The sequence below is a fragment of the Rousettus aegyptiacus genome, unplaced genomic scaffold (assembly GCF_014176215.1).
Source record: "Rousettus aegyptiacus isolate mRouAeg1 unplaced genomic scaffold, mRouAeg1.p scaffold_m13_p_2, whole genome shotgun sequence".
In the NCBI taxonomy this organism is placed as follows: Eukaryota; Metazoa; Chordata; class Mammalia; order Chiroptera; family Pteropodidae; genus Rousettus; species Rousettus aegyptiacus.
Genome location: NW_023416295.1, coordinates 28129798 through 28140747, shown reverse-complemented (window position 1 = coordinate 28140747; position 10950 = coordinate 28129798). Strand labels below are relative to the sequence as shown.

The 10950-nt window shown below is 34.3% G+C and overlaps 1 non-coding gene across 1 annotated transcript; it reads right to left on the bottom strand.

Moving 5' to 3' along the window:
- Positions 1 to 1179: 1179 nt before the first annotated feature.
- LOC118614438 lies at positions 1180 to 1286 on the bottom strand. Its single transcript, XR_004956043.1, has one exon. It is a non-coding gene; the product is annotated as a U6 spliceosomal RNA (small nuclear RNA).
- Positions 1287 to 10950: the final 9664 nt, after the last annotated feature.

Genomic DNA, 10950 nt, shown 5'->3' with positions numbered 1-10950 from the left:
CTCCAATGCGAAAATCCAATGTGGCATAATGAAAAACACACACCTCTGTTCTGCTTCCAAAATGAATTCCAAATACAGGACAGTCTTTGCCCAGGCTGATTGTGTCCCATGAAGTGTGCATTTGCTTTGTTTATGTGTCTATAAGAGCACCAGGACAAAAATAAGAGGTCATAAAAATATGTGCCACCTCCTCTCTTCTGTTCTTGTTTGCTCTTTTTCTCTAAGTAACCCTCCTTATCACCCGTACTGCTCAATCGGCTTATTTGAAAACACATACAAAACCAGTCTTATTAAGAAAAAGTAGTCACGTGAGTATCAAGTCAGCTGCGTAGTTGAAATCATTATTACGATAAAATATTGTTCATTAAGTACCCCGCAGAGTTATAAAACTGATAGTTTATGTTGGGTAGGAATAAAAAGTCTAATATATTTGTTAATTAAGAAAGGGGAGATATTTTCAGTCTTTTTTTGTATGAGAATCAACGGGCATAGAAGTACCAAGTACTCCTCTTAGGGTTTATATTATGCACTGTTTATATGTTGCCAAGGGCTTTACCAATTAGGTTACAGGGCTTTATTCTCTTTATGGTAACTCAATGGAGAAATTTCTCTGAGAACTCATTATTAAAAATGATTGTAATTTTCATGAACAATTTTCACAAAAAGGTTTTATTCTTGTTGCTTTTGATACTCGGCAGCTCAAATTCCAGCCCTACTTCACAGCCTGTACCAAACTTTTAGAGAGGCATTTTGTGTAACAATGTTACCCCTGATTTTATCTTATTCATCCTACTCTAATTTTCCCTTTCTTACCTTTTTTATCTTGTACTGTGTATATATATATATATATATATGTATGTGTGTGTGTGTATAAATATATATATATACACATATATATTGCGTGTATATATACACACACATATATATGTATATATATACACACACACACATATATATGTGTATGTGTGTGTGTGTGTGTGTGTGTGTGTGTGTGTGTGTGTATATATTTCTTCAGCAGTTGTGCTGACCAGAGAACTATTGCTTTCTTTACCATGTGGCACATTTCAGAAGATATCAGCCTGGTGGTCCTGAATATAGTTTGCTTTATATTTTCTTCTTTATCATAACAATTATTGCCACATTGAATTTTTACTGTGGTCTAAAACTTTTTTTATTTTTACAAATATGGAATACCTCCTGAATTTGCAGGTCATCCTTCCGCAGGGGCCATGCTAATCTTCTCTGTACCATTCCAATTTCAATATATATACTGCTGAAGCAAGCACTATTTTAGTTTATCTGTAACATTCCCAGCAGGGCCTAACATTGAAAATTTGTTTTACAAATATTTGTTCCCTTCGGTTTGTTTGGTTCCTTTCTTCCCTGGTATGCCTTGATAGAATTAATGTTCCTCTTGACCCCACTTTTCCTCTCTCATACATCTCTCACCTCTTAACATATAATTGACCTAGAGTAATTTTTTTTTTGCTGTTTTTGAGCATTATCTCCAATCCAGAAACCATAAAAAGATAGCCATAAGGCCAAAACCAAACAAAATAACAAAAAACAAACAAACAAAAAACAGCCTATCACCACCAGCAGTACCATAATAAACAAAGTTAAAAGACAAGTACTAAAATGAGAAAAAAAAAATATCTGCAATATCTAACCACAGGTAAATTTTCTTAATATATACATCTTTCTGAAGAATCAATAAGACAGAAAACAAATTACTGGAAGATAAAGGCATTAAAGGCGTGAATAAGCAGTCGACTAAGAAGAAATGTAAAATGAACAAAAACACATGGAAAACTGTTAACTTAATAGTTATTTAAAAATACAAATTAAAACTGTGTTGAGAGTTTTTTGCTTATTAGATTAGGAATAAAAATAATTATAAAACCTGATGAAAATTTGATTGAATTTTTCTGGAAAACAAATTGATGCTAAAGATGAAAGCCTGTAAAATGTACTTAACTAACTAACTCTCACACAGGTCCATAAGGAAACTTGTACAGTCTGTGGTAGCAAGGAGTGCGAGGCAAACTAAATGTCTGTTACTAGGGTAATAAATAAGTAAAATGTGTGTATATAGTGGAATGCCAGGCAGCAATTACAATAACTTGGTGTATTTTCATATAGCATGGATATATTGCAAAATCACAGTGTTTAAATCTACTATGTAAGAAGCAAAATGAGATTTTTACAGTGTCATTTGTGGATATTAAAAACACACATATATACCACCATTATAAATTTTCCAGGGACATACATATTTCTACATAGAAGAACAGACAGTGAATTGAAAAGATAGATACTAAGTACACGAGGATGATTACCTGGGAGGCAAGAAGACTGGGGATAAAAAGAATAAAAATAACATGAAATAAAATATTAGTGAGACCTTGCCTGGACTACTGGGCCACGAACTGAAATGTATGAGAAACTCAACTTTGGGCAGCTGAGGTTCGTATGGAACCAGAAATTGTACTTCTGCTAGAACTTATTCTAAGACAAAAATTAGTCTCTCTTGACTTTTTACTATTTTAAAATACTGAAGTAAAACATATTTTCATAATCAAAAATCATAAGCATAAAGCCTGATGACTTTTCACACAGTGAACACACTCATGTAATCACCTTCCAGATCAAGAAACAGAACATTTTCTACTCCTAGAAGACCTTTGAGTCTCTACCATGCCATTACTGGCCTTCATCAATTGACCACTATGCTGATTTCCCACACTGTATATTATTAGCTTTATCTGTTTTGACTTTCTTATAACTGAAATCATGCAGTGTGTACTCTTTTGTGTTTGTTTCTCTCATTCTCTATTACGTTTGTGAGATTAACTCATGTTTTTGCAAGAGACAGTATAATATTTTAATGTATAAATATATCACAATTTATTTATTCTAGTATTGGTGACCTTTAAGTTGCTCTCAGTTTTTGATTATTATGGATGAGGCTACTATGAACATTTTTGTCCAAGTCTTCTTGGATAAATGCATGCTTTTCTCTTTGTAGAAGAGGAGTACCAAGGAGAGGAATAGTTGGATCACAGACTGTATATAATCAGCATTAGTAGATACTGCCAACCAATTTTACGAAGTGAATATAGCAATTTTTACTTCCACCAGCAGCATACATAAAGTTCATTTATTCCACATTCGCACTGACACGAGAATTGCCAGTCTTTTTGATTTTAACCATTCTAGTGGGTGTCTTGTTCTCACTATTTTTTATTTACATCAGCTTCTAGATTTCGTATCTTTTTAAATTCTGCTTATATTTCACACTCTAACATTTCCATCACTTTCTTAATACTCCCAAGCTCTGGTCTTATCTCATCCTACTTATTGGTCAACATCCCAAGTGCATATCAATCATTCTGCCTTTTCTGCCTTACATATCACCTACTGTTTACTACTGGAGGGAACTAATGCAACACTAAAGATTGGTACCTCTATATAATATTAAGGAGCAGCGTTAAGCAGGGTGTCTGTATATCCCCATTACTATTGTCCTAGTCCAGAGCATCTCTATCTCTTATGCATTACTGCAATTACTACCAGTGCAGTCTCCTGGCTTATCTTTAATCTTTTCTCTAGAGGGACCTTTCCAAAACTCAAAACTTATCTCACTATTCCCTGAATTACTCTTCAATGGCTCCCAGTGTCTTCAGGATATACTAAAATTGATTTCAGATCTGTCTTTGACACTCCCTAAGCTGCCTCCCCTATGTACCGTTGACATTCTTGTTTGGTGTTTCTCAGGTATTTTTTGATTTGGTTCACACACATCATAAAACACTATTTTTTTAAAACGAGATTTAACCTTTCTATAGTGACACACTCTGATGTTTTCCATTCTGTTTTATTCTCCCTCATTTAACCTAAAATACTGGCCATGACCAGTGAAATAGGTTTTAGAACTAACTAATGATCTGCAACTAGAACTTTTAAAAACATTTCAACTCTATTGTAGATCATTCAGTTTCTGTAAAATTATCCTTTCCTCCTCTCCAGGAACCCTCTGCCACATATTTCTACCAGTAGTCTCTTATTTTTCAGGGATTCACTCCAGGAAGCCTTTTCTGATTACTCATCCTTTGTACTTTAATTACATACTCACTCTGTAATGCAATTAACTATTTACTTACATCTTCCAATGCACTATAAGGTTCTTGAAACCAAAGGAATAAGGTCTTCTTGATCATCTTCATAACTCTAATGCCTGGCACATAGCAGGTATTCAACAAATATTTGTTAAATGGATGAATAATATATCTAAAAATGTTTATTAGTTTATTATAACATTGTTTTGTTTATTTTTATGTCTATAGTATATACATCAATATTTATCCTCCTAATATTATAATATTGAAAATAGATTAACCAGCCAACATTTGGACATTTAAGAATATGGAATATTGTTGCGATACAATGTAGGGAATGATTTAGATGAATATCTATTGCTATAAAACAATATTATTGGTCTATTGGGAAGATTAAATGAAATAGAGCAGATAAAGTGCTCCTTGGCACATTGCAAGTACCCATCCAATATTTAACAGCCACTTTTGTTATGAATTAATAAGGTACATTACTAATAGACAGATAATAGGATAAAAGAAATGTTAGCAATAAGGAAAGGAAGGCAGTTTTAAGAGTTTAGAACAGAAAAGGGAAGGAAAGAGAATTAACACTTCCAGAAAGTGTATTTGTGATTTTGGCTCTATACTGTCATTTTACAGATGGGAAAATGGAGTCCACAATGTATAAAGGGCCCACCTTTGGACATATGCTTGGAACCTAGGTACTTGATCTCCAGACTGAGACTCATAAAATACCAAGCAGAAAGGATAACTGTGACATATCTCTCAAACAAAATATTTCTGGAAGTGCCTAAGGGAACTGAGAAGAACCTCCTAGGGAGACTTTTCAGGAACTTCACCTTTATTAGGACACAGAAATTTGCAGAATTCAGTGCATTAAATATGCCTTATTTACTTATTCTTTCTCAAAGTAAATGTGATGCAATTACTTTGATTTGAGCTTTCTTAGTTATAAGCATACTTTAGTCCTACATTCTTCAAGTCATCTTAATTGTATTATGCATGTTCTTTCAATCACATAATAACTGACTTGTTTTGGGACTGTATTAGTAAAGACTCATATCATCTTTTACAATTTGATCATTCCTAATTTCAGTCAGAAAGTGTTCTTATTCTTATTTTTAATTTGTAACTTCTTTGCTGAGTCCTATTTTTAATATTAACATTATAGTACAAAATCATCAGTGTTGTTTTTAAACAAAGCTTGATGAACAGCAAAGAGTAGTATATCATTCCATTAACATGTGCTTATTTAAACATATTTTTGAGCCTAGAAATATAATTAGATCTACTAGCATAAAGTGTGAAATGTCTGGGTTGGGCTTTTAAGTTTAGGTTTTTTTTTTCTTTCTTTTCTTTTCTTTTTCTCTTACTTTTTTAACTTTGGCAGGAAACTAAAAGGCTAGTTAACGTGGCTTTTAAAATCCAAACTCCAACTGATAGGAAAGCAAGATCATTCTGAAAACAAAAGAAAGTTAAAATTAACTTTAAAAATGATTTGCCATGATTATTTTTATATTATTAAAGTAATCTAATGGTAGCAAATAGTAGTCATATAAAAGAGATAAGGTCAAAAGCAATAATAATTTCATCCAAGCTGATATATACAGTGTAGACTCTCTCTTAGGACACCTTCTACTGCTACTAATCCAGGACTGACCTACTTCAATATCTTTCCTATTTTCCTTCCTTTTGTTAGTCTCACCTCACATCCTTTCCCTCACTGCTTTCCTGACATTCATTCCTTCACTTCTTGTTTTATTTCTCTTTCTACTTGGTAGAAAGAATAAAACCTTCCAACTAACAAAGGTGGAGCACCATCTCACTGGATGCTCTCAAATGGGAAAGGGAAAATGTAAACTCTCTTGGGGATTGAGTCTAGAGATCTTAAGAGGAACCTCAAGACAACTTCCAGCACCACTTAATTTCCCCTCCCCTTCCTGTTCTCAGCTGACCCAAAAATGCTGTTTGGTTTTTTAAAACAAATACTAATTAGCATTCTTTACATGAACTGCTATTTGAATCTAACTAGCATGCAGTACAAAAAATGATTATGCATATCATTAAATATGTGTCAGGCTAATATCGTTTAAACTATATTTGATTTTATTTCTCAGCTATAGTCTATGCTCAGCCATAAGACGTTTTGCTTATGTAATATGCCCATGTACTCAAGTTTGAACAATTAAAGGAGACATCAGTCTACAGTGCATTAGATCAAATAGATTTCAGGAATAATAAGCACAGAATAATTTATTTTAGATTCTTGGTTTGGTTCTCTGAAAAGAAACTCTTCTAGCATTTATGTCAAAAGAATGAACATATGAACTACTTCTTCTAGGAATAATTTACTTGTGTGGACATTTAATAGAATAGCTAGTCTCATAAAGAATCACTGTATGATTTGAGTATATATAATTTTATCATGTACATATATAGGTAGAAGAGAGAACGGAATATGGGATTACGAAAACCAAAATTCAGTTGCTACCACAACTATATATAATCTGAACTTTCTTGAGCCTTGGGTATCTTATCTTCAAAACTAGCTTTTGAATGTATAATTACTTCCATTTCTTTATGGTCATGGAAGAAGTTAAAAATATGCATTTATTCATTGGACTCTATTATACAGAATTTTTAGACATTGTGAAAAAGCTTCTTATTCTTCCTTCGTATAACTGCATTTTTTGTTCACTTGCAATTTAATAAAATGTGGAAGGAAGATGAGTTGATAGTTTAATTTCTGCTGAAGGTCTACTGTGCTTCTTATACTGTGTTGTAAGAGTGATGAGTGTTTTGGAATCTCTACAGAACTATGGCTATAAAGCTCCTGGAGTCAGATACTGGATCCTCAATGCATAGTCACTGGACCCAACATACAAAAGTGATTCAGGAAATAGTTCTTGAACAAATGATTCTATATAATGATTCTGTGTGGAACTGATTTATTTACTTAGGTAGTCAACCAGGTTACTCAGTCAATTTCATTGATTTTGTGGCCTTATTGAGATATATTTATAAAACGGAAAGTCATTATGAGGGAAGGGATAGAAAGGTTCTCGTTGTATTGTAGTGAAAACACGGTGTAAAATATTTCATTGAATTATGTTGCATATAAAAAGAAGATAAAAATTTTCAGAACTGTGAAGGAATAGTTCCTAGACTTTTGAATCCCTGAATAGCACTTGGGCAGGAGGAGAGGGTGAAAAACTCTGAAGACAATACTTTTAAAACAAAAACAAACTAGTCCTTTAATTATAGTGTAATTATTCATATTTAAACTGTGAATTCACTTTTGCTTTGGTCTTTTAAATAAATTATGCATGTTTTCCATATGGGGCCCCACACCAAAACTCCTCTTTAATTTGGGAAAACATTTACAAATTCCAAGTTAGTATCCAAACTCTGGGATATTAATTTGACTTTGGATTCCTCCATAAACTTTCCATGTTTAGCAATCTTTTTGAACTGCCCCTTGGGATACACATGTTTGTATTACACATATTCTACGTCTTTTAATAGCAACGTTTAGAAATTTAGTAGGAAAAAAATAATGCCCTTGTAAATTTGATCTCTTTTGCAAACATCAGAACATGAAATGTTCTTTGGCTTACCCCCCATTAGGTTTACATTAATAAACCATCAATTGTAAGCCCAACCATCCAATTCTAAAGAAACTTCCAACTTCAATATTATATGCTGTTTTATTCTGTTCTGCATTTAACAAAGGATTAAGGCATAATGCATTTTTAATTAACTGAAATATTAATGGCAAAAGGCTTTTAAGAGTAAATTTTTAAAGAATTGCTCATCATAAACATGGTTTCAATAGAATTTATTTATAAAGCTGGGTAGAGGACCAGGAAAGGATAATTAAAACTTAAAAACATATATTTTCCTTTTATATAAAATGTATAACTTGAGGATATCTAAAGATAACAGAAAAGAATGTGGGAACACTATTGGAGCTATGTACTAATAATTCACAAACACTGAAATTTTCTACTTTTTTGGCCAAGTTTTTGTGAAACTGCTTGTAATAACCATGTAGAGTCTGGATTGTGGTTAGCCAACCAGACTCCTTAATAGGTACACGCTCTATCATCATAAATGCTTTTCTCAGTAGCCAATAGGATTCCTGCATCTGTGGCTAATGAGACGATGAAGAGAAATAGGACCTGAACCACAGCATTGATCCACCCAGTGCCGTCTTGCTTCTAACTCTACTGTCTGCACTACACAAAGCGAAGTCAAGATTTTATACTTTGTTCTTGATAGCATTTCAACACTGACAATGGACTGATTTTCATGGTCTTGAAAATTTTGAAGCCAGTTAATCCAATTAAGTGTTTGGCTAAATTTAATAGAAACCCACCAACAGTGGATTAAACAATTAAGTTTTATTTCTCAAATAAATTAGCAGTCCAGAAGAAAGCATTACAGGCACTAAGGAAATCATCAAAAATTGAGGTTCCGTCTAGTTTTCTGCTCCATCTTCCATGGTGTTTGATTTTCATGATTATAAGATGGTTGCTCCATCTGTAGACATCATATCTGTGTTCTTAGCTGGAAGAAGGAAGTGCATAGGAACAATCTGCATGGCAACTGAGTCTGTCCCTTTTTAATAACAGGAAAATAGCCTTCCTAGGAGCTCTGCCAGCCAGTAGAATTCTGCTTATACCTCAATGGCCAAACTGCCTCAGACGGCTCACCTCCTGTTGAAAGGGTAGGTTAGGAAATCAATTTTTTTTGTTTGTTTGTTTAGGTACTTGGCTTCCCTCAGTAAAATCAACTCTGAATTAGTAAGGGAAAAAGAGGAAAAAGAACATTGGGTAGACAAATAAGAGTGGTCGTAACACCCGATGTGGCTTGTTATGGGGACCAAATAAATGATTCATTTTCTACTTTACTTTATGTTGCATAGATAGAGCCTCAACTCTACCCTCCTATAATCAGAAGATCCAAACACATTTTACATCACAACAACAAACTTCAGGTCTCAACTCCTCCATTCTTCTACATAGGCCTCGTCAGAGCCTCTGGAACTTTCCAGGTGTTTCAAGTGGAGTTAGCAGTAAGGGCAGAGCTTGGTGTAGTGGGTCAAAAGTATGGTTTTGGCATATTTGTCTTGGTCATTCTTTTCACTCACATAACCTACACCCCATCTTGTTTTGGCAAAATGAATAGTAAGCTGATGACCACACATTCCTAATTTCTGGCCTACTTATGTTTCTGTATTAAATTAGAAAAACCCTCTTCATTTCTCCATGTTTCTACAATAGGTAAGTCCACAATACTCATGTGATAATGAGTGATCCATATTAGGGGTCTGTGAACTAGAGTTCTCAGTCAAATCCAGTCAGCTGCATTTTTGTAAATAAAGTTTTCTTAGGATGTGGCTGTACCTATTCCAGATGGCTGCTTTCACACTACCAAAGCAGAGTTGAATAGTTGCAAAAGAGACCATCTGGCCTGCAAAACCTGAAATATTTACTGTGTGGCCCTTTATAGAAAGAGTTTGCCGATTCTTGATCCAGCTAGCCAGTATATAAAAATGAGCAAATATTTGTATTGTGTGAGGATCACTTCCTCCTAAAATGTGACAAGTACTTTTTCTTCCTGTTTCATCCCTGAGCCACTCCCTAGCAGCAGAAGCGAAAAACTGCTGCAGAAACCTTCTGAGGAACTGATAAAAGCAGTGGGAAGCGAAGCACAGGGACTAATTAGTTAGAGAGCCTTGAATGAATGAAGAAGTGAGAAGCTTTGAAAAGTTGGGACCACCCATAACAATCATTGGAGTATTATTATCAGTACTCATTTATTCAGAGTTAAGCCATTTTCCAAGATAGAAAGTTCTAATTTTCAGGATAATAACATCAAAATAAAATTCTCCCGAAGAACAATAATTTAGTTTTCCCCTACAATTCCAAACAAAATTACATATTTTCTTCACTGGGTTCCTAGACTACTTTGGTGGATAATACTGGAATTATTTATCTAAATATCTGTTTCTCCCACTAGTTTATTAAAGGAGGTGCTGGATTATTAAGCTTTTCATCTCCAATGCTCATTAGGGTGCATGGATCATAGTAAGTGCTCAAAACATTATTTTAACAGAATATTTAATTAATTAGGTTTGAGGACTTACTTTAGTAATTTATGGATAGTGTAAAAGAGGTCTGATTATCAATAGTCTTTAGTAAGGGATTAACTTTGCCCTAAGAGAGGTTTGACCTTTGTTTTTAACTCCTGAGAGGCAAACTTTAAGCTCTTGGAATGTCTTGCTTGATAAGTTTTTGTTTACTTGGTGCCTTGGGCCACACCAGACAGTCTACGCTAACAGTGTAATTTATGGAAGGGGTATTTAAGCCATACAGTACTAGCTTGACTTCTGGAGGCTAAGTTCAGTAATGCAGCCAGTCTGTCATGTCTATGTGACTGAGCCCCAATAAAAACTCTAGACACCAAAGCTCAAGTGAGCTCCCTGGCTGGCAATACTGTATGTGTTGCCACACATAGTTATTAGAAGAAATAAGCACTGTGGCATGACTTCACTGAGAGCGGACAACTGGAACTCATGCACCTGGAACTCTCCTGGACCCTGCCCTATGCGCCTCTTCTCTTGGCTAATTTTAATCTGTATCCTTCACTGTAGTAAACTGTAGCTGTGAGTATAAAAGCTTTCTGGGTTTTGGGAGTCCTCCTAGTCAATTATTAAAACTGAGGGTGGTCATGGTGATGCTCAAACTTGCAGTTGGTATCAAAAGTGAGAATGGTCTCAGAGACTCCTTGACTTTGTAAATAATAAGAGAAAAGACTCGATAAACAC